This window comes from Rutidosis leptorrhynchoides, chromosome 5 (assembly GCF_046630445.1).
Source record: "Rutidosis leptorrhynchoides isolate AG116_Rl617_1_P2 chromosome 5, CSIRO_AGI_Rlap_v1, whole genome shotgun sequence".
Classification (NCBI taxonomy): domain Eukaryota; kingdom Viridiplantae; phylum Streptophyta; class Magnoliopsida; order Asterales; family Asteraceae; genus Rutidosis; species Rutidosis leptorrhynchoides.
Window position 1 is genome coordinate 379,712,684 of NC_092337.1, and position 21,270 is coordinate 379,733,953.

At 30.9% G+C, this 21,270-nt stretch overlaps 1 non-coding gene across 1 annotated transcript; it reads right to left on the reverse strand.

Annotated features, from left to right (window-relative positions):
* Positions 1–12,225: 12,225 nt before the first annotated feature.
* Positions 12,226–12,332, reverse strand: LOC139851118 (small nucleolar RNA R71). The gene has a single exon (XR_011760478.1). It is a non-coding gene; the product is annotated as a small nucleolar RNA R71 (small nucleolar RNA).
* Between the last annotated feature and the right edge of the window lie 8,938 nt (positions 12,333–21,270).

The window sequence follows — 21,270 nt, forward strand, 5'->3', positions numbered from 1 at the left end:
TCAATATATTAATAGACCACAAGATTTCCGTTTATAAATATATGTACACTCGCAAGTGTATAAAAGTATTCTATAAGTTGTAGGCACCCGGTAACAAGCCTTAACGTTCATGTTTTACCCTCTGAAGTACACCAGATCAGGTGTGTTTAAAATAACCTCGAAGTACTAAAGCATCCCATAGTCAGGATGGGGTTTGTCAGGCCCAATAGATCTATCTTTAGGATTCGCGCCTACCGTACATAGACAAGTAGTTTAATGTTACCAAGCTAAGGGTATATTTCTGGTTTAAACCCACGTATAAAAGGGAGCAAATGAAACTCACAATACTGTATTTCGTAGTAAAAATACATATAACGTCATTTAACAAGTGCAAGGTTGGCCTCGGATTCACGAACGTATCAATATTGAGATTCAATATTGCAGGAAAGTACGTAGACGCAACGGAGATGATAAACACTAGATTGACCTCACGAGCATACCCATGAACCATACCCATCACCTCCATAGCTATAACCCATAATTTCCTTAGCTTCGACTCATTCAAAAAAACTATTTTGAAATCACTCGGACATCACTCCGTCGTAATATTTTATGTATACTAATAATATCTTGAAATAATACAGAGCATATATATATATATATATATATATATATATATATATATATATATATATATATATATATATATATATATATATATATATATATATATATATATATATATATATATATATATATATAAATCGATTGAGAGAGTTTAGAGAAATATATTTTCAAGTTTCTATGAAATAATGAAACCTATTGAATTCTATTTATAATAGATTTTTGAATTATTAAAGCGAATTATTAAAGTATGAATTATTAAAGTGAATTATTAAAGTATGAATTATTAAAGTGAATTATTAAAGTATGAATTATTAAAGTGAATTATTAAAGTATGAATTATTAAAGTGAATTATTAAAGTTAAAGTAAAGTAAAAGTAAAGTAAAGGTAAAGTTAAAGTATAGTAAAAGTATAAAAACTATGTATGTATAATGCGCGTATAAATATATATAATATTAATTTAAATCGTTATATATATTTAATGAAATAAAATATAAATATCGATTATATTTATTATACTGGTTAAGTAATGAGTTGTCAAAAGTGATTCTAGATATTTATAAAAGTTATATAAGTTTTAATAATAAAATTCTTTTTAAACTGAAAACGTCTTTGTACGTTTGAAAATAGTTTAATAGAATATTATGAAAACCAATTCTCCACTAACTTTTGTCTAACTTTCGTAAATGACACTTTTTGTTTTTATTTATAAATAGCTTTACAAATTATTCTGAATATCGTTAAGAGGAATAGATTTTCTCAAATCATAGTGGACCTCTCAACAGAGACTTGTAATCATAATTCAATATTTCTGATAATTCAATCATTTAATATATTTTTTTTAATTTCGTCGAAAATCATATTGAAACAAATACGTTCGTGTAAAGTATTATACGTTTAATACTTTATTAATATTCTCAAGTTATAATATATATATACATATACATATCTATTTATATATAACGGTTCGTGAATCGTCGGAATTTGGTCGAGGTTATAATGAATGTATGAACACAGTTTAAAATTCTTGAGATTTAACTTAACAAACTTTGCTTATCGTGCCAGAATAATATAAAGATTAAAGTTTAAATTTGGTCGGAAATTTTCTGGTCGTCACATATATCAATTGAATATGTTAATAAAGATTAATTTATTTATTATCACAATGGGACCCGATAATTTTGAGGTGTTCATCAATTTGGTTTTCTCTTTTTTATGTTTATTCATTTTTAAAAAATTTTGAAGGTAAAACCGAACATGTTTCGATTATAGTAAAAGCAACACACAGAAATCATAATTTAACTAAAAACATAGCAAATCGATTTTAAATTGGACTTTTGATAAGTTTTTTTTTTTTTTTTGCTTATTTATGTTAATATTAATATTAATAATTGAATATATATTTCTTACATCAGTTTGGGATCACTCAGGGGGACTAAATCACCCACGAGTTCATCTCCCGTAATTGCGTAATCCGTCCACAACTACTGCCCTAGAAAGTAAAGTTGTAACCCGAACTAAAAACATAAATCAAATGTGCATAATCCGTGGTTGCATTTGTATACGTACGGATGCACATGGCATCCGTGCGGTTACACAGACAGTAAGTAATTTAACATTAATTGCAAATAATCAATCGTAAACGTAATACTAAACGTAATAAACCACACGACCAATTGTCCACGTACCTACATTGTCTAAATAAACACGAACACACTATAATGAACTAGGGACTTACGTTTATGCACTAACAAACTCCCCCTAAGACCTAGTTCATTACACACAAAAAATCAATTCAAAAAATCAAATCAGTTTATTACAACCATCATTGAAATAGTTAAAACGTTCAAGTTCATAGTGATCAAAAAAGTTCAAAATATTAAAAGTAAACCATTAAGTACACAAGTTATAAGCATAACACGTCCGAACAGCACGATTGAACTTAATAGCCTGCTCCATGTTGTGAAGCTCATGAAAAATCAGGTGTTGTCTCAACACTTTAATATCAGCTTTACACATGTTTCTGATCCACCTCTGATCAAATATCCTTATTTGATTCAGTTTAGTTCGGGACTCCAAAATGATCATTGCGTCCTCTATTCAACCATTGTAATACCACCACTTGAATTTCTTACCAAAGTTCGGTGGCATCTTACGAACCGGAGCATATCTCATTGTTCTCACACACTTATATCTAACAACCTTTATTGCTTTATTTATACATAATTTTATTTGCAAAATCGGTTTCTTTATGTTGGTTTTCGATTACAAGTTGAAGAATTTATGAAGATATTTGTTAAAGTTCGAGTTTTAGATTGATTAATGGGAATTGAAGAATTGTGATGTTTTGGATTTATTTTGGGTAGTGATTCCTGTGTTTTCAAGTAAAAAATCGAAGAAAGGATCAACGGTTCACAATATTAAAGTTCGAAGTACAAAAACTTTTCAAAAATATGCAACTCACGGCCATAATCTTCATCATCGCGGTCGTGAGGATAGGTGGTTCTCGCGAAAAAGGGTGTTACGCAAGCGAGATGTTTACAGAAGTTCAAGTTTTTCAAATGTGATCTCGCACCCGTAAGAGTGTGTATCGCACTCGCGAAGTTTTTCAGGGGTAGCGATCGCGAGGAATGTCTCGCGGTCGCGAGAATGGCTAACGACTCAGTTTTTTTTATTTCATCTATAATTAGCCGAATTTTTCTCCTAGTTAGGGTATTCAGTTTCAGTTACTAATTTTAGCCTACCAGCAAGTTTAGTTACGAATTTCTTAGTCTTTCTACATACTTTAGAGGGTTTATGCAATTGAATCAATCTTGGTTAGTTTTAATCTTGGAATCACTTTAATTCTTATTCAATTTAATATCTTCAATTGTTTATCTCTTATCTTTCATTGTTTCTTGCATTAATATGAGTAGTTAAATTCATAATATCTGCTTAGATGATTGAACTGAGGTGAAAGATTGTTATCTTTATGCTTTAGATGATTAATCTTGTTACTTAGATCTTTTTTAGCTTAAGAACCACTGTTATTGAGGTTAATTAACTAGTTGAAGTTGTGGAGATTATCAACCATTCAACGAGAGTTGAATTAAGTTGTTATCTTTACTAGGTTATTGAACGTGAATAATTTAAGCCTTCGGATAATTGTATGCGGGACACCAGTATAATAAGACGATTAGCAATTAAACTGTGATAGACTTTGATAATTGTGGAATTGTGTAGGGACACCAAAGCAATTCAAGTTAGATTATTATCTTGAGTAATAACTTGGTGATTAGATTAGAAAACTAGAATCAACGAGAGTTGAGCTAGGGATTTAATTAATAATCTGTAAAAATCGAGAGATAATTATAGTGTCACTGAAAGGACCCGTTCATATACATTATAAACGATTCACAATAATTGATTTCATCGCGAGGTATTTGACCTCTATATGATACATTTTACAAACATTGCATTCGTTTCTAAAAGACAAACTTTCTTTACAACAAAAGTTGACTGCATGAATACCATTTCATAATACATCCAACTATAATTGACTTAATAATAATCTTGATGAATTTCAACTACTCGAATGCAACGTCTTTCAAAATATGCCATGAATGACTCCAAGTAATATCTCTAAAATGAGCAAATGCACAGCGAAAGATTTCTTTAACACCTGAGAATAAACATGCTTTAAAGTGTCAACTAAAAGGTTGGTGAGTTCATTAGTTTATCATAAACGATCATTTTCATCATTTTAATAGACCACAAGAATTTCATTTCCAGTTCTCATAATATACGTCCCATGCATAGAGACAAAAATCATTCATATGGATTGAACACCTGGCAACCGACATTAACAAGATGCATATAAGAATATCCCCTATCATTCCGGAAAATCCTTCGAACATGATAAAAATGAATTCGAAGTACTAAAGCATCCGGTACTTTGGATGGGGTTCGTTAGGCCCAATAGATCTATCTTTAGGATTCGCGTCAATTAGTAGATCGGTTTACTAATTCTTAGGTTACCAAGCAAAAGGGGCATATTCGGCTTCGATCATTCAACCATATAATGTAGTTTCGGTTACTTGTGTCTATTCCATAAAACATTTATAAAAATTGCGCATGTATTCTCAGCCAAAAAATATAAAGGGTAAAAAGGCAAATGAAACTCACCATACTGTATTTCGTAGTAAAAATACATATAACGTCATTGAACAAGTGCAAGGTTGGCCTCAGATTCACGAACCTAAATTAAGTATATATATTTATATGTTGGTCAATATTTGTCTAACAAATTAGGTTATGTCATAGTGTACCACAATCCTAATGCTCGAGATTAATATGCAAAAGTCAACAACAGTCAATTTGGCTCAAAATGATTTCCAAAATTATACATGATTATTATATAGTTTAAATATCGTCGTTTTATATTTTTAAATATTTTCAAAAGCTTTATTAGAGTAAATAATATTATTCATTTATCAATAAATAAAACTTTATAAAAAAAATATACTTTTATATATCTTAAGTAATAAAATTTTTAAAGTTCATAAAAATATTATGATAAATCTTATTAAGGTAATTATATTATTTGTATTAAATATTTATTTGATAAAATAATATCTATAATAATAGTAAGTAAAAGTTGTATTATTTTGTAATAATAATTATTATCATAAAAAATATCAATATTTATAATTACTAAGAGGACATTATGGTAAAATGATAATTTTAATTATGATAACTTTAATATTTACGATACTTTTTAATATTAACTTTAAAATAATAATTCTATTTAAAATGATAATAATAGTGATATTTTATAATAACAATGATATTTCTATTTAAAATGATAATTTTTGTTAAAATGATAGTTTTAATACTAACTATACTTTTAATAATAATAGTAATGAAAAAAAAAATAAGAACGATAATTTTATCTAAATCAATATCTTATAATATTTTAATTTCATCATGATACTCTTACCCATTATTTCCTAATCGTTTCGTTTAATAGCTTTTAATCGTCTTTTATATCGTGTTCATAATAATGATAATAATAGTAATCAAAATAATTAGGTGTTACAAATATTTGTTTTAATTACACTAATATTAATAATGATAGTTACTATAACATTATTAACGATAATACTAATAATTATCTTAATGACAATATAGTAATAATAATAATAACAATAACAATAACCATTTTTAAATAATGATATATATATTAATATTGATAATAATAATAATACCAATAATAATAATAATAATAATAATTGGATAATAATAATACTAATTATAACTTTAACGATAATAACGATAGTAATAATAATAAAAAAAATAACAATTTTTAATGATAAATCTCTTTTATTGATAAAGATAATAATAATGATAATAATAAGATAAAACTAGAACGACGATAAAAACGACGATAATAATAATCATTTTTAATAAAAATATCGAAAATTCAATTGATTATAACTTCTAATCCATTCATCGAAACCATTCGATATCTAAAGGAAAAGTTCTTAATTTTTCGCTAGCTTTCCAAGGACATGCATATCTTATACCTTATCTCAACCGTAGGGGTAACTAATTCAAGATTCAACATAACCTATCTAAGGGCAATATCAAAAGTACAAGTATGCATAATCCTATTTTCTCGAGCACTAGTCAGGGATACACTATTAATATGTAAAAATTAATTTACGAGTACTCACGTATCAATTTTGAGATCCAATATTGCAGGAAAGGTACGTAGACGCAACGGGGATGATAAACACTAAATTAACCTCACGAGCATACCCATGAACCATACCCATAATCTCCATAGCTATAACCCATAATTTCCTTAGCCCTATACTACTCAAAAACCCATTTTGAAAATAATGCGACCATGACCTCATCGTAATATTTTATGTATAATATTACTAATAATAATAATATTATTAGTCTTAATAATGATAATAATAAAATTAATAATAATAATATTAATAATAATAATTAATAATAATAATAATATATATAATACATATATATCGTGAGAGAGATAGAGTGTTTTGGAAAGTTTGCACAAACTGAACCAGAATCGAGTACTTAAAGGATGTTGAGCCACCTACCCACCTCATGCAATTGGATGAGGTTTGTGAGGAGAAGTCATGCACTTGCATGAGGACCTTTTTCAATTCATAATGCATCAACAAGCTGCCGACATACTCTCTTATTTATATTTTATATTTATATTTATATTTAATCTATCTAAATAATTATATATTATATTATATTTACGCTCATGGTAAAAATATAATTTTTACAAAAATGACACGGTCGTGGTCTCACGACTTATGTACCACTTTCGGTTTTTCGAGCGCACTCTCGTGCGTTTGTAAAACTAGCCTTTTACGTTACGCGACGCGTACCCTTATTAATAATTTGATTTTCTTATCAACAAATTACTTTATAAAAAATGTAGCTTATGTAATTGAGTGTTGTAGACATTTACTTCTATAAATTAGTCTCTCGTTGTTTTTCAAAATATTTTATTTTAAATCAGGACGTTTTATGACTAGTTAAAATAAATATATATATATATATATATATATATATATATATATATATATATATATATATATATATATATATATATATATATATATATATATATATATATATATATATATATATGTTTGAAATATTTATCTAATAGTACTATATCTAGATTTTCAAAACTAACCATATTTCAAAGTATAATTTAAGGTCGTTTACCTAATCGAAAGTAACATTTATGCTTTAAAAATTAATTTGATATAATTCCTTTATACACCAACTTTTATTTTAATTACCTTAAACTTTCTAAATAATATATCTTAAAATCGATCGAATCAAATAAAGATGCTTCTATCGTTTACACAACTAATTTGAAATCGTATATATATTTAATATTCATAAACACGTTTTAAATACACGTTGCACGTTATTTATATATTTAACAACCAATCTTTCAATTTATGTTATCTAAAGAAGACATTTTAATATACAAGTTCTATTATATTGAAAAACGTTTTCGCACATTTGAAAATAGATCAATCAAGCATTATGAAATCCAATTAACCACTATCTTTTGTCTAACTTTCGATAAGTGACACTTTGTTCTCATTTGTAAATTACTTTACCAATATTTCCAAATACTGTTAAAAATAAGAGTTTCCTAATTCAAAGTGGACCTCATGACAGAGACTCGTAACCATAATTCAATGTACCTGATAATTCAATCATATGATATTATCTTTTAATCTTGTCGATAACTCTAATATCTTATATCGAAACAATACGCTCATGTAAAGTATTATCCATTCACTATTTTATTATTGTTTTCGAGTCGTAAATAGATCTCATAACTTATATTCATATTAACTAAACCGTTAAATGTTTTACTAATATATCTCAATCTAATAACCATACATATGTATATATATACATATATATCCATTTACACATAATTTTTCGTGAATCGTCAGGCATGGTCAAAGGGTAATTGATTACATGAATATTGATTTCAAAAATTTTGAGACTCAACATTACAGATTTTGCTTATCGTGTCGGAAACATATAAAGATTAAAGTTTAAATTTGATCGAAAATTCCCGGGTCATCAAAGTACCTACCCGTTAAAAGAAATTTCGTCCCGAAATTTGATAGAGGTCGTCATAGATAACAATAAGAATGTTTTTATGACGAATATGAGTTGATAAATAGAGTTTTATCATCATTGAGTAATATAGATAGAACAATTTGATTACGCGAAGAGTATAAATGAAGCTATCGCAATAGAGTGAAATGAGTAACGTATATTCGTTTTAACCGATGACGTAGTTGCGATTGATTTCCGGAATTCATGGGATTTAAAGAAAATCTTAGTAATAAGATTTGGTTCTTCGGCGATTAAGGAAATCAAGATCTTCTTTGATTAAATGCGATAATCTGTTTCGATTGCTCTGTCGGATATTTCACTATAAATCCACCTTCCTCGTTTCTTTATTTTCCACAACTCATACCTTTTATTCTTTCTCCTCAACTCATACTTTAAATTATTCATTAATATGCTCCATCCCATTCTGATCCTTGATATACTCTTAACTTTCATATCCATCATTCTTCTCTTTCATCTACCACCAGAAGAATCTATTTACTTCTATTATATTCTTGGGTTTATAGTGTTTCTAGTCCTCCCGTATCTTTATATTGCTATATGCATCGACATATACGGTTTATAATTTCTGGGTGGTTGTTGGGTTTTATATTTTCCCTTATATTTCGATGTTCCTGCTTCTGTCTTCAACAATCATTGTCATCCACAGTTAATGTCCCCTCCTATTTGCTGCGGTTTATACACCAATTTCTATTTCAGAGTTTTGTCCTTTCGTTTCTTCTTCTTGTGATTAAGCATCGCTTGTAATGATCTAGAATTTGCAGATATGAATTTCGGAATGAACATTGTTAATGTTCTAAGAAGGAAATCGTAATGGCACGATCTTGATTTGATAAATTATCAGAATATCCCAGAAAAGACCGAATTATCAAGAAAAATATTTTCTTTATATGTTTAGAGATTAGATAGAATGTAAGAGTCGTGTAAATGGCACATGATGACGGTATGTACTGTGAATCATCACGTTCCATCAGAAACTCAGCATGAATTATTGTAATATAATCACGTTGATCAAGTGTTATTATATTATAGTAACTCATGCTTCAGTTCCCAACATTACTTCAAAACATTCATATTCGAATTTTTCAGAATTTAGAAACTAACACAGCTTCTTTTATGTTGCAGATATTACGGAAAGATAAATGATTTCAGATAAGAATGCTTATGAAAATATCTTCAGAAATATCGAGGATACTTATAATGAAAGGTACGATGATATCTTAGAATATTTAAGATATGATGATAATGAATAATATTGTCCGCAAAGGTTTAGAGTCAGGAGCAAGGTATTCGTCTCGTCAGAAACAGAATCATCAAGATTCTTTAAATACAGACTTTGGTCCTTATATTTGTCCTTGGTCTCCTTCACGGTCTGCTCAATCCGTTGTTCAGTACCAACTCTTTTCTTTTTTTGGGCTTTACCAATACATTATCCTTTATCATCAACTTTTGACTGTTAAAGTCGTTTATGGTTTTTGCTGCTCCTTTAGCATTTCGAGAACTAGTTCATAGTTTGAGATGTTTTTCAGAAACTTCACATTCGAAGTGTGTAAGTTTAGGAGATAGACGTTATAGATATATATAACTATTGAAGTAGAAACGCTACGAGATTTCAAAATACTGATTGCTGATTTTCAGTAATTAGTATGGCAATTCTTGTTGCAAGATGCGGATGAGTAAAAGATGGAGTTTCAATGAATAAGTATAGTGACTTTTTGGAGAGGCTAAAGTCAAAGGGTAATGAAGTTGTTGGTACATCTGCTAATAATGTAGTGGAATGTAAAAGGTTCCCTGGTAACGATGGTGTATATCTCAAGGTTATAATAAGGTTAGTCTGACTGAAAAGTCAAAGTTGACTTGCTGGAGCTGTGACAAAACTGGCTACTTTGAATAGGAGTCGCAAAGTTATTTTTGCTAATAAATGCCAAAGAATCTGACGCGGATACGTTGTTTAAACTTTTACTTTGGTTTTAAGAGTTTTTCGGGTACATAACTGTGGGTAACATGTGGTTGGATCATCATCTCGATTGCTCATCATTCGAAGTGTCTTCAGAAATTTTCGAAGGGTTTGAACACAGATTGTAATCGTTAACATACATTTGATGTTCTAACACAGTTTTGAAGTTAAAATATAGCTTGTGAATGATGTAAGGATCTAAGAGTGATGATTTTGGTCATATCTCGAGTTGAATTTTGAGATTTCAAAATCAGAATATGTAATTAAATTTTGAATGAGTATGGTTGTTTTGATTTCTATAAAAGAATGTATACTGTTGTGAAAGTAGGGAGTATAATGGAGATTTCTGGCACGTGGCACCGCACTCGCGGAGTCGTCTGACAGGTCAAACCCTCATCATGCATTTATTACGAAATTAGGGTTATAATTTAATTATTATTAATTATAATTAGGGTTAATTAAAATATTAATTAGTTTATCTTAGTTTTATTTTTAGTTTTAATTAGTAATATTAAGTGTAATTTTTATTATTAATTATATAAATTAATATCTTTTATAAAATAAGAATATAAAAATAATATTTTTATAAAAATAAGTAATTTTATCATTTTTGTATCTTTTTATTATTTAGTACGTAGTTTATATTTATCGTTCGTAATTAGTTTTAAGATTAGTTTTTGCCGTAGTATTTTATATTCCTAGTTTTTTTTAGGCTTTGCCGTAAAATCCCTTAAGTGCTTTTTCTTTAGATTAAGATTTAGGCGGTTTAGAATTTTACGACGTCGCTTATCGCTTTAATATTTAATAGATTTTAGTGCCTATTAAGTTATTGCCGTTTTGGATATAGAATTCCTTTTAAGCTTTAATACCTTTAGATGCAAGTTTTAATTTTTAGTTTTTAGACTTTTAAGTTCCGACGCTTTACTTTCTTGTTATAATTTTTCGATCTTTTATTTTTCGACGCACTCTTCTTCTTTTTCATTTCTACGCTCTAGTTTTTAGGACCTAGAATTTTCTATATTTTCTTTAAATTTCGACGAAAAAAATTATTTTAAGCGGTTAAATTGATAGACATCCAAATTTTTCTGGTTCGTAGTAATAGTTGGATTTGTTAGTGGCGAGTTGTGGGCTTCCGATTTAAAGGGTCCTGGCTATCTACTGCATCTATTGGCTATTCGAAACGTGGGTAAAATCAGAAAAGTCTATTAATTTGATAACTTATATAATTTTTTATTTTTATAACTAATAGGATATTCTGTGAATGCACCGAGCAAAACGTTCACCACCTTTCATACGTTCACCACCTATAACTCGATCAAGACATCTAGCCAATATTGTCGCCGTTGATTTTTCTTTAGAATCGTCATCTAGTCGACCAAGTACTCCAATTCAAATTTTCGATAATCCATTTTTTGAACTCGACCTCACAATTGAGAACCCGGAGGATATTCAAGGCCAATTTAGAGATCCTGAACCACTAATCATTCCTCCTGAACCACAAATCCTTCAACCAGAGATTGTAGAGGAAGAAACCATTAAATCAGAATCCTCTAGTGATTCAGATTCAACAAATTCAATCATGGAAAATCAAGAACCTCTAAGTATGGAAAAACCAATGAGAGGTACACGCACTGGCCAAGGTCACGACATTACTCAACCAGACATTATTGCACCAGATTCTGAAATCAAAGGACAAATCCTACACATGGTAACTAATCAGTGCCAATATAGTGGTACGCCGAAGGAAGATCCAAACGAAAATCTTCGTACCTTTAATAGGATCTGTACTCTATTCAAAATTAGAGAAGTTGAGGATGAACATATCTATCTCATGTTATTTCCCTGGACTTTAAAGGGAGAAGCCAACGATTGGTTAGAATCATTACCTGAAGGGGCGATTGATACATGGGATGTTTTAGTTGAGAAATTTCTTAAAAGATTCTTTTCGGCATCTAAAGCCGTGAGACTTCAAGGAGAAATTGTTACGTTCACACAAAAGCCAAATGAAACTTTATATGAAGCATGGACAAGATTTGGAAAGTTGTTGAGAGAATGTCCTCAACTTGGTTTAGACACTTATCAAATAGTACAAATATTCTACCAAGGATGCGACATTACTACACGAAAAGACATCGACATAGCAGCTGGTGGTTCCATTATGAAGAAAACCGAAACTGAAGCTTACAAAATTATTGATAACACAGCCTCCCACTCACATGAGTGGCATCAAGAAAAAGACATCGTTAGATCATCTAAAGCGGCTAGAGCCAATTCTAGCCATGACTTTGATTCCATTTCCACAAAGTTAGATGCTTTTGAGAGACGAATGGAAAAGATGACTAAAGATATTCACGCAATACGAATTAGTTTTGAGCAGTGTGGAGGACCACATTTGACAAAAGATTGTCTCAGTATTGAACAAACAATGGAACAAAGAGAAAATGTTTCATACATGAATCAAAGGCCTGGCAACAAGTATCTAACAATACTTACAACCAGCAAAGACCTATTTTTCTAAATAAACCACCACAAACCGATGATAAAAAGCCAAATTTAGAAGATATGATGTCGAAGCTAATTGAATCTCAAACTCAATTTTTCACATCTCAGAAACAAACTAATGAACAAAATACTCAAGCATTTAGAAATCAACAAGCTTCTATTCAAAATCTGGAATAAGAAGTAAGTAACCTAGCAAGGTTGATAGGTGAAAGAAAATCGATGAGTCTACCTAGCGATACAAATGCTAACCCCTGGAATGAAACAGCTAAAGCCATTACCACAAGAAGTGGTATTACACTTAAACCACCTGAAATACCTGTAATTTCTGATGACGCTATTCCTACTACACAGGCACCACGACCTGAGCAAGATAAGGAAAAAGAACCGGTAGTTGAAAAGGTTAATAAAGATAACGCAGTTAAGGAAAAGCCTTATGTTAAACCATACCAACCACCGCTTCCTTACCCAAGTAAAATGAGAAAAGAAAGACTTGAAGCCGAGCAATCCAAATTCTTGGATATGTTTAAACAAATAAATGTCAATCTTCCTTTCATTGATGTGATTTCAGGAATGCCAAGATATGCTAAATTCCTGAAAGATCTAATCACAAATAGAAAGAAAATGGAAGAACTCTCGGCTGTTACTATGAATGCTAATTGTTCTGCAGTGCTGTTGAATAAACTACCAGAAAAATTATCAGATCCAGGAAGTTTCACAATTCCATGTTTTCTGGGTAGTCTTAGTTCAATAGAAGCATTGACAGACTTAGGTGCTAGTATAAATTTAATGCCGTATTCACTATACGCTAAACTAGACCTCGGAGAATTGAAACCAACACGAATAAGCATACAACTAGTCGATCGATCAGTAAAATATCCTAGAGGGATAATGGAGAACATGCTAGTTAAAGTTGGTACTTTAGTATTTCCAGTAGACTTTGTTATTCTGGACATGGAAGAAGATTCTCGAGTTCCTCTCATATTAGGAAGACCATTCTTAAACACAGCTAAAGCAATAATAGACGTGTTTGGTAAGAAACTGACCCTAAGTATAGAGGACGAGAGTGTTACCTTTTCTGTTGATAGAGCCATGCAACAACCGCAATCTGTAGATGATACATGTTATTATGTTCAAACTATAGATTCACATGCAGAATTGTTACAAGAATTTCCAGAATTACAAGGAACATGAGAATGTTCTTTAGAAGAAGGAACTGAACCAATTGATGAAGCTGAAATGTTAGCTGCACTTATGGCAAATGAATACGAACCAACAACAGAAGAACTTCAAATGCTAAAAGAGGAAGACAAGTATCGATACAAATCATCGATAGAAGAACCACCGATATTAGAGTTAAAGCGACTTACAAACTATTTGGAATATGCTTATTTACATGGTGAATCTGAATTACCTGTAATAATATTGTCTTCTCTTACTGAAAATGAAAAATCTCAACTCATTTCTGTGCTAAAAGCTCATAAACCAGCTATTGCATGGAAGATTCATGACATTAAAGGCATAAGTCCTTCGTATTGCACACATAAAATCCTTATGGAAGAAAGTCATAAAACATATGTGCAACGCCAACGAAGACTAAATCCTAATATGCAAGATGTTGTTAAGAAATAAATTATTAAACTGATCGATGCAGGTTTAATTTATCCAATCTCTGATAGTCCATGGATAAGTCCAGTTCAATGTGTACCTAAGAAGGGTGGCATGACTGTCATCACAAATGAAAAAGATGAGCTTATTCCTACTAGAATTGTAACAGGATGGCGTGTTTGTATTGATTATAGAAAACTAAATGACGCCACCAGAAAAGATTACTTTCCCTTACCTTTCATTGATCAAATGTTGGAAAGGTTAGCTGGGAATAGTTACTATTATTTTCCTGACGGTTTCTACGGATACTTTCAAATTCCAATCGCACCTGAGGATCAAGAGAAAACCACATTCACATGCCCTTATGGTACTTTTGCTTATAAACGCATGCCATTTGGACTTTGCAATGCCCCTGCAACCTTTCAAAGGTGCATGATGACAATTTTTCATGACATGATAGAAGAATGCATGGAAGTTTTCATGGATGACTTTTCAGTATTCGGTGATACTTTTGAAACATGTATAGTTAATCTTGAACGAATGCTTATTAGATGCGAGTAATCAAATCTAGTACTTAATTGGGAGAAATGCCATTTCATGGTTAGAGAATGCATCATTCTTGGTCATAAAATTTCAAAGGAAGGAATTGAAGTGGATAGAGCTAAAGTAGATATAATTGCTAAACTTCCACATCCCACCAATGTTAGAGGAGTTAGGAGTTTTCTAGGGCATGCCGATTTTTACCGACGTTTCATAAAAGACTTTTCTAAAATTGCCACTCCTATGAATAAACTCCTTGAAAAAGATGCTCCATTCATCTTTTCAGATGAATGCATCAAATCTTTTAATATTCTTAAAGAAAAACTCACTAATGCGCCGATCATGATAACTCCAAATTGGAATCTACCATTTGAACTCATGTCCGATGCAAGTGATTTTGCAATGGGAGCCGTTTTAGGTCAAAGGATTGAAAAATAATTTCAACCTATCTATTACGCTAGTAAGACGTTACAGGGAGCACAAACGAATTATTCAACTACTGAAAAAGAGCTCCTTACTATTGTCTTTACTTTTGACAAATTTCGTTCATATCTCGTTCTAGCTAAAACGGTGGTCTATACCGACCATTCTGCTCTTAGATACCTATTTTCAAAACACGATGCCAAACCACGATTAATCCGTTGGATCTTACTCTTACAAGAGTTCGATATTGAAATCCGAGACAAAAAGGGAGCAGAAAATCTTGCCGCTGATCATCTCTCTCGCCTTGAAAACCCTGAATTAGAAGTTCTAAATGAATCGGCTATACAAGATAACTTTTCTGATGAATATCTATTGAAAATCGATTATAATGAAATTCCATAGTTTGCAGACTATGCAAACTACTTAGTATATGGATTCCTTGAAAAAGGGTTGTCGTACCAAAAACGAAAGAAATTCTTTAGTGATATAAAATACTATTTCTGGGAAGATCCACATTTATTCAAAAGTTATCCCGATGGAATAATACGCCGATGTATATTTGGGGATGAAGCTAGTCAAATCTTAAACCATTGTCATAAAGGACCAACAGGAAGGCATTATGGGCCTCAACTCACAGCAAGAAAAGTCTACGATGCTGGATTCTATTGGCCTAAAATTTTCAAAGACGCGCACCTTCTCTGTAAATCCTGTGATGCTTGTCAAAGGGCCGGAAAAATAAGTCAACATGATGAAATGCCACAAAATGTCATTCAAGTATGTGAAGTATTCAACGTTTGGGGTATTGACTTTATGGGTCCATTTCCAAAATCTCATAATAATCTCTACATTCTCGTTGCCATTGATTATGTATCTAAATGGGCGGAAGCACAAGCTCTCCCAACTAATGATGCACGAGTTGTAGTTAACTTTTTAAAACGTCTTTTTGCAAGGTTCGGAACACCGAAAGCTTTAATAAGTGATCGGGGTACTCATTTTTGTAATAACCAACTTGAGAAAGTTCTCAAAAGATATAGAGTAACTCATAAAATCTCAACCGCTTAACATCCACAAACAAGTGGACAAGTTAAAAATACCAACCGAGCTTTAAAACGTATTTTAGAGAAAATCGTAGGATCGAATCCAAAGGAATGGTTCATGAAATTGGAGGATGCACTATGGGCTTTTAGAACAGCCTACAAAACTCTAATTGGTACCACACCTTTTAAACTTGTTTACAGAAAAACATGTCACCTTCCAGTAGAAATTGAGCACAAAGCATTCTGGGCTTTGAAGACATGTAATCTTGATTTGCATGAAGCTGGACGTCTACGGTTAAGTCAATTAAACGAATTAGAAGAATTAAGACATGATGAATATGAGAATTCATTAATCTATAAGGAAAGAACGAAAAAATGGCATGATAAAAGAATCAGAAGTTCAAAAGAATTTAAGGAAGGAGACAGAGTTCTTCTTTTCAATTCACGATTCAAGCTATTTCCTGGAAAATTGAAATCTAGATGGTCTGGACCATTCGTAGTTAAAAGAGTTTTCCCATATGGAATAATAGAGTTAATAAATTCAAATGGGATTGAATTTAAAGTTAATGGTCACAGAGTTAAACATTACATACATGGTCCGATGGAAGTTGATAATGAAGTTAATCATAATTTCACCACCCAAGAAAACCCTCAGAGTGAAAACATAAATATGTTTTCAACAACATATGATAAACCAAAATTGGAACATGGGGAAGCTTCAAATTGGAGTGATGAAGAAGAATTTCTATATAAACCTCCCATTCCAAGAAACGAAGAAAAATATGAACAAGAAGTTCAAGTAGAAGTGAAAGAACCAAGAAAAGATCACCCGGAAAAGGTTAAAAAACCAACTTTACTTACTAAAGTAGGAGACCCAGGTGAATTTATCATTTCTTGCTTGCTTAATGATGGTGCTATGTATAATAGGCTCGCAGATTTAGGAGCGAGTGCAAACGTTATGCCTCTTTCCTTATACAAAAGATTAGGTGTGAGTAAATTAAGACCAACCAGAATAGGTGTTCAATTATTTGATCAAACCATTAAACACCCAGTTAGAATAGCCAACAATTTACTTGTTAAAGTGGGAAGTTTGACCTTTGCTGCAAATTTCATAGTTATTAATATGGAGGAAGACCTTGATATTCCTCTAATTTTAGGTTGCCCATTTTTAGCAACCACCGAGGCGTTCTTTGATGTAATAGATGGTAGAATGACACTTAGGCATGGTGATAAATCGGTCACCTTTGTGAATCGAAAGTTTCAATCTCCACAAACCAAAACTGTTGAACCAATAAAAATGCCTAAGTGTGGGGAAGATGAAGAAACACCTAAAGATGACCCGATACCAAAGAACCCCGTTGTTGATACAAAATTAGATGGACTCGTTTTTAACAGTTGAACGAAGAAAATTTATAAACGGATTCAAGATGCTAGGACTAAGGGGAACTTTAAGTTATGTAACCGATTAGCATCCAATTTGTCACCTAAAGAAAAGGCGATGTTAATTGAATTTGTGAATGTTACAGAGGAAATCAACAAATGGCTTGAAGCAAAAGTCAGAGATATGCAAGTTGTTGATGTTCCAATTGAAATTAATAACGAAGTTAATCACAAGTTCGACACCACAGCTAGCTAAGTGTGGGGAGATTCAAATGTTTTAAAGGATAATATAATGATGTCTAGGGTTAGATTTTCTATTTTCGTGTAGTTCTCGAGAATGGAATCTGAATGGTCTTTCCCCAGCAGACCCTAAAGAACTAGTCTTCTCCATTCATTCTGAATTTTTATTTCTTTTAGGTTTTACGAGATGAAGAATTCTTTTGACTTGAACCATGGTCTACTACTACATGCTATGATTACTAAACGTAATATTAACATCTTCCCGAGTGAACTGGTATCATTCATAAGAGGCAAAATGGATGAAGTGAGGAAAGAACTCAGGAAGAATCATCATAAGACACATTTTGGTAAAGGAAAATCAAAATCCGCAACAAAAAGAAGAGCACGACACCTTGAAAGATGTCATAAATGCGGAAAATGGTCACACGAAGGGAAATGTTCGAACAATCAAACACATTCCAATTCTGAATTTGTTACTTTATGCAGAGAAGGACCGTTCATATGTTTAGAAGAAAAGTTATTAAAGAATTTAGGTTACGCTTATGTAGCAATGGAAAACCAAATCGAACGACTCTCCTATGAGTCGGCTAAAGCAGGTCTCTGAGAATTCTATCACACAGGTAAGTATGTACAGTTTTTATTTATTTTTATTTATTGCTTTTAACCTTTTGATAATAAACGCTGAATCTTTCTCTATAAAGTATTAAATTGATATTCAATAAAATTAGGTATGCGAAACCGAAATTATTGATATCATATAAAAATTTAATGCATCACTGCGAAATTTACCGTTTATTCATAAGGTATAAATATCTTTAATCAATCAATTCAAAATATTTACGAAATTCGTCAGGAGTAAAACTAGGTAATATAGCCGAAATTACTTTACCCAAAAGAGGGACGTATATTTTTGTTAATATTTGATTGATTAAAGTGGGATAAAAGACCAAAAAGATTTTATTTTTATTTTTACCTTGTTTTTAAAAAAATTAATATATAACTATATTATTTTTAAATCTAAGATTGTAAAAATATTAATATTTATATGAAATTTTATTTTATGAAGTTTAAATTTAAGTTTGGTGTGAATTTAAAAAAAAAATATACTTTATTTCATTAAGTTAAAAATATGATTTCTAAAATTCATCGTGAGTTGAAGACTAGGTCGTTGAACCGAAATTGCTTTACCCGAGGACGGGGCGACAAATTTTGTTATCCTTATTTTTAATCTTATTGATTTAAAGTATGCCAAAAACATTAAAAAAACTCAAAAAAAATCTTTTCTTTTAAAACAATGCTTTTGAAATGACAAATTTTAAAATTTTGTAGAGGGACGAACTAGGTGAACGTACCGAAACGCCCTCAATCTAAAAAGAAACAAAATTTTAAATTAATTAATTAATTGCTTTAATAGTTAAAGGATTTTTATATAAATATAAATATAAATATATATATATATATATATATATATATATATATATATATATATATATATATATATATATCCGCAGTCGTGGAGGTTTGTGTGACCCCACATCCGCAGTCGCGGAGCAATGAAAATCCAGACCAGTTAAACTGGTCGACAGACCAGTCCCCAAAACACCACACCCACAATTTTCTGCGAAAATACCCACAAAAACACTTTCAAATTCGCGATTTTTCACCGTTAATCATCAAATTTTTTGCTAAAATCACGTTGAGAAGAATCCTACCAAGAATTTTTTCAAGGAGATCGGTAATTTCTACATCTAAACACTCTTTAATCCGAAATTTTAGTGTTCTTGAGCATAATTTTACCTAATTTGATATTGATGATTTCTAGTTTAATTGTGCTTAAATTGTTTGTATATTATGCTTGTATAACCTAGATTGATGCTATTTAACATGATTAGAAGCCTTAAACTTCAAATTTTTTACAATCTAGGGTTTGTGTTCTTGAGCAAAATTGGGGCTTTTTGATATAAATGGGTTATGGCCGAATTTTATTGTTAGTTCATGCTTAATTAAGTAATGTAACATATTTAGGTTGCTAAATGATCAAAACTTTGATCCTAAATATGATTTTTGAGCATTAAAGTTGACTTTTTAAGTCAAAAATGCATGAACGAGGTTATTTTGATATGAATGCCATTTGAGAACTCATTTAATCGCTATAATAATTATTTTTGACATGTTTTAGAAGTTAAATGCTTATGAACATTGTGTACATTTTAATATATGTTTATTTGAAAAAGTGTAGAATTGGTAATATTATGAAAATGCATACAAGTTTAATATGGATTAAACATGTCATTATGATTGTTTTGATTTATGATTTTGATAATACTAATGCATATTTGGATGCACAAAAATTGTGTTTAATGTGTTTTGTAGACCGAAAGGGGTGAATCTTCATCCGCTTCCCAGGCTCACAATGCTCCTCCTGAGAATGCAGACGAACAGGAGATTAACGACCAATACAGACAAAATCTACCGCATCAATTCATTTCATATTCAAATATACAATTGGCAGATTTACACCCTAATTTAAGATTTGACAGACATTGGATAGATTATCCAAAATATCAGAGGAACTTACACATTCTTCAGTCAAAGGATGTTGAAGTACTCAGGGTGATAGATTGGGAACCGTTAGAAACAGTGGGATTAGCCGAACGAATCAAGGAATTACTTTACCAAATGTATGGTAATTCTACTTTTAACGATTGGGAACGTTTATTCACCATACGTAGGCTTGTATATAGAGAATGGTGTGTAGAATTATTAAGTAGTGTTGAAATAAATAATCGGGTAACTAGCTTAACAGATCGAAGTTTTATTAGATTTTTGTTAGGAGGTGTGATGCGCCATATGTCTCTACTATATATGGCTCAGGCTTTGTGTATATATATATGCCTGAGGAACTAGCATCTACTGATTGTCAAAGGTTAATAATTAATGGTAGAAGGGTTGATGAAAATTTTGATATGAATGGAAATGGAGTAGAATGACTAGCCATAACCGATTTCGTGGGGGATCTTACTCTTATACTGATATTAATAGAGCTGAGCTTAGAGTGATCCATAGGTATTTAGCAAACTCGATTACACAACGAGGTAGGAATAAAGAAAAGGTGAATGAAAATGATCTATTTTACCTCATGTGTATTCGAGACTCACAGAGCGTTGTGAACATACCTTATTGTGTGGGTTATTATTTATCGGTAATGGTTAGGGGTATGCAGCATAATAGTATAATAGGAGGTGATATCTTTATTACTTTAATTGTTGAGTATCTCAATG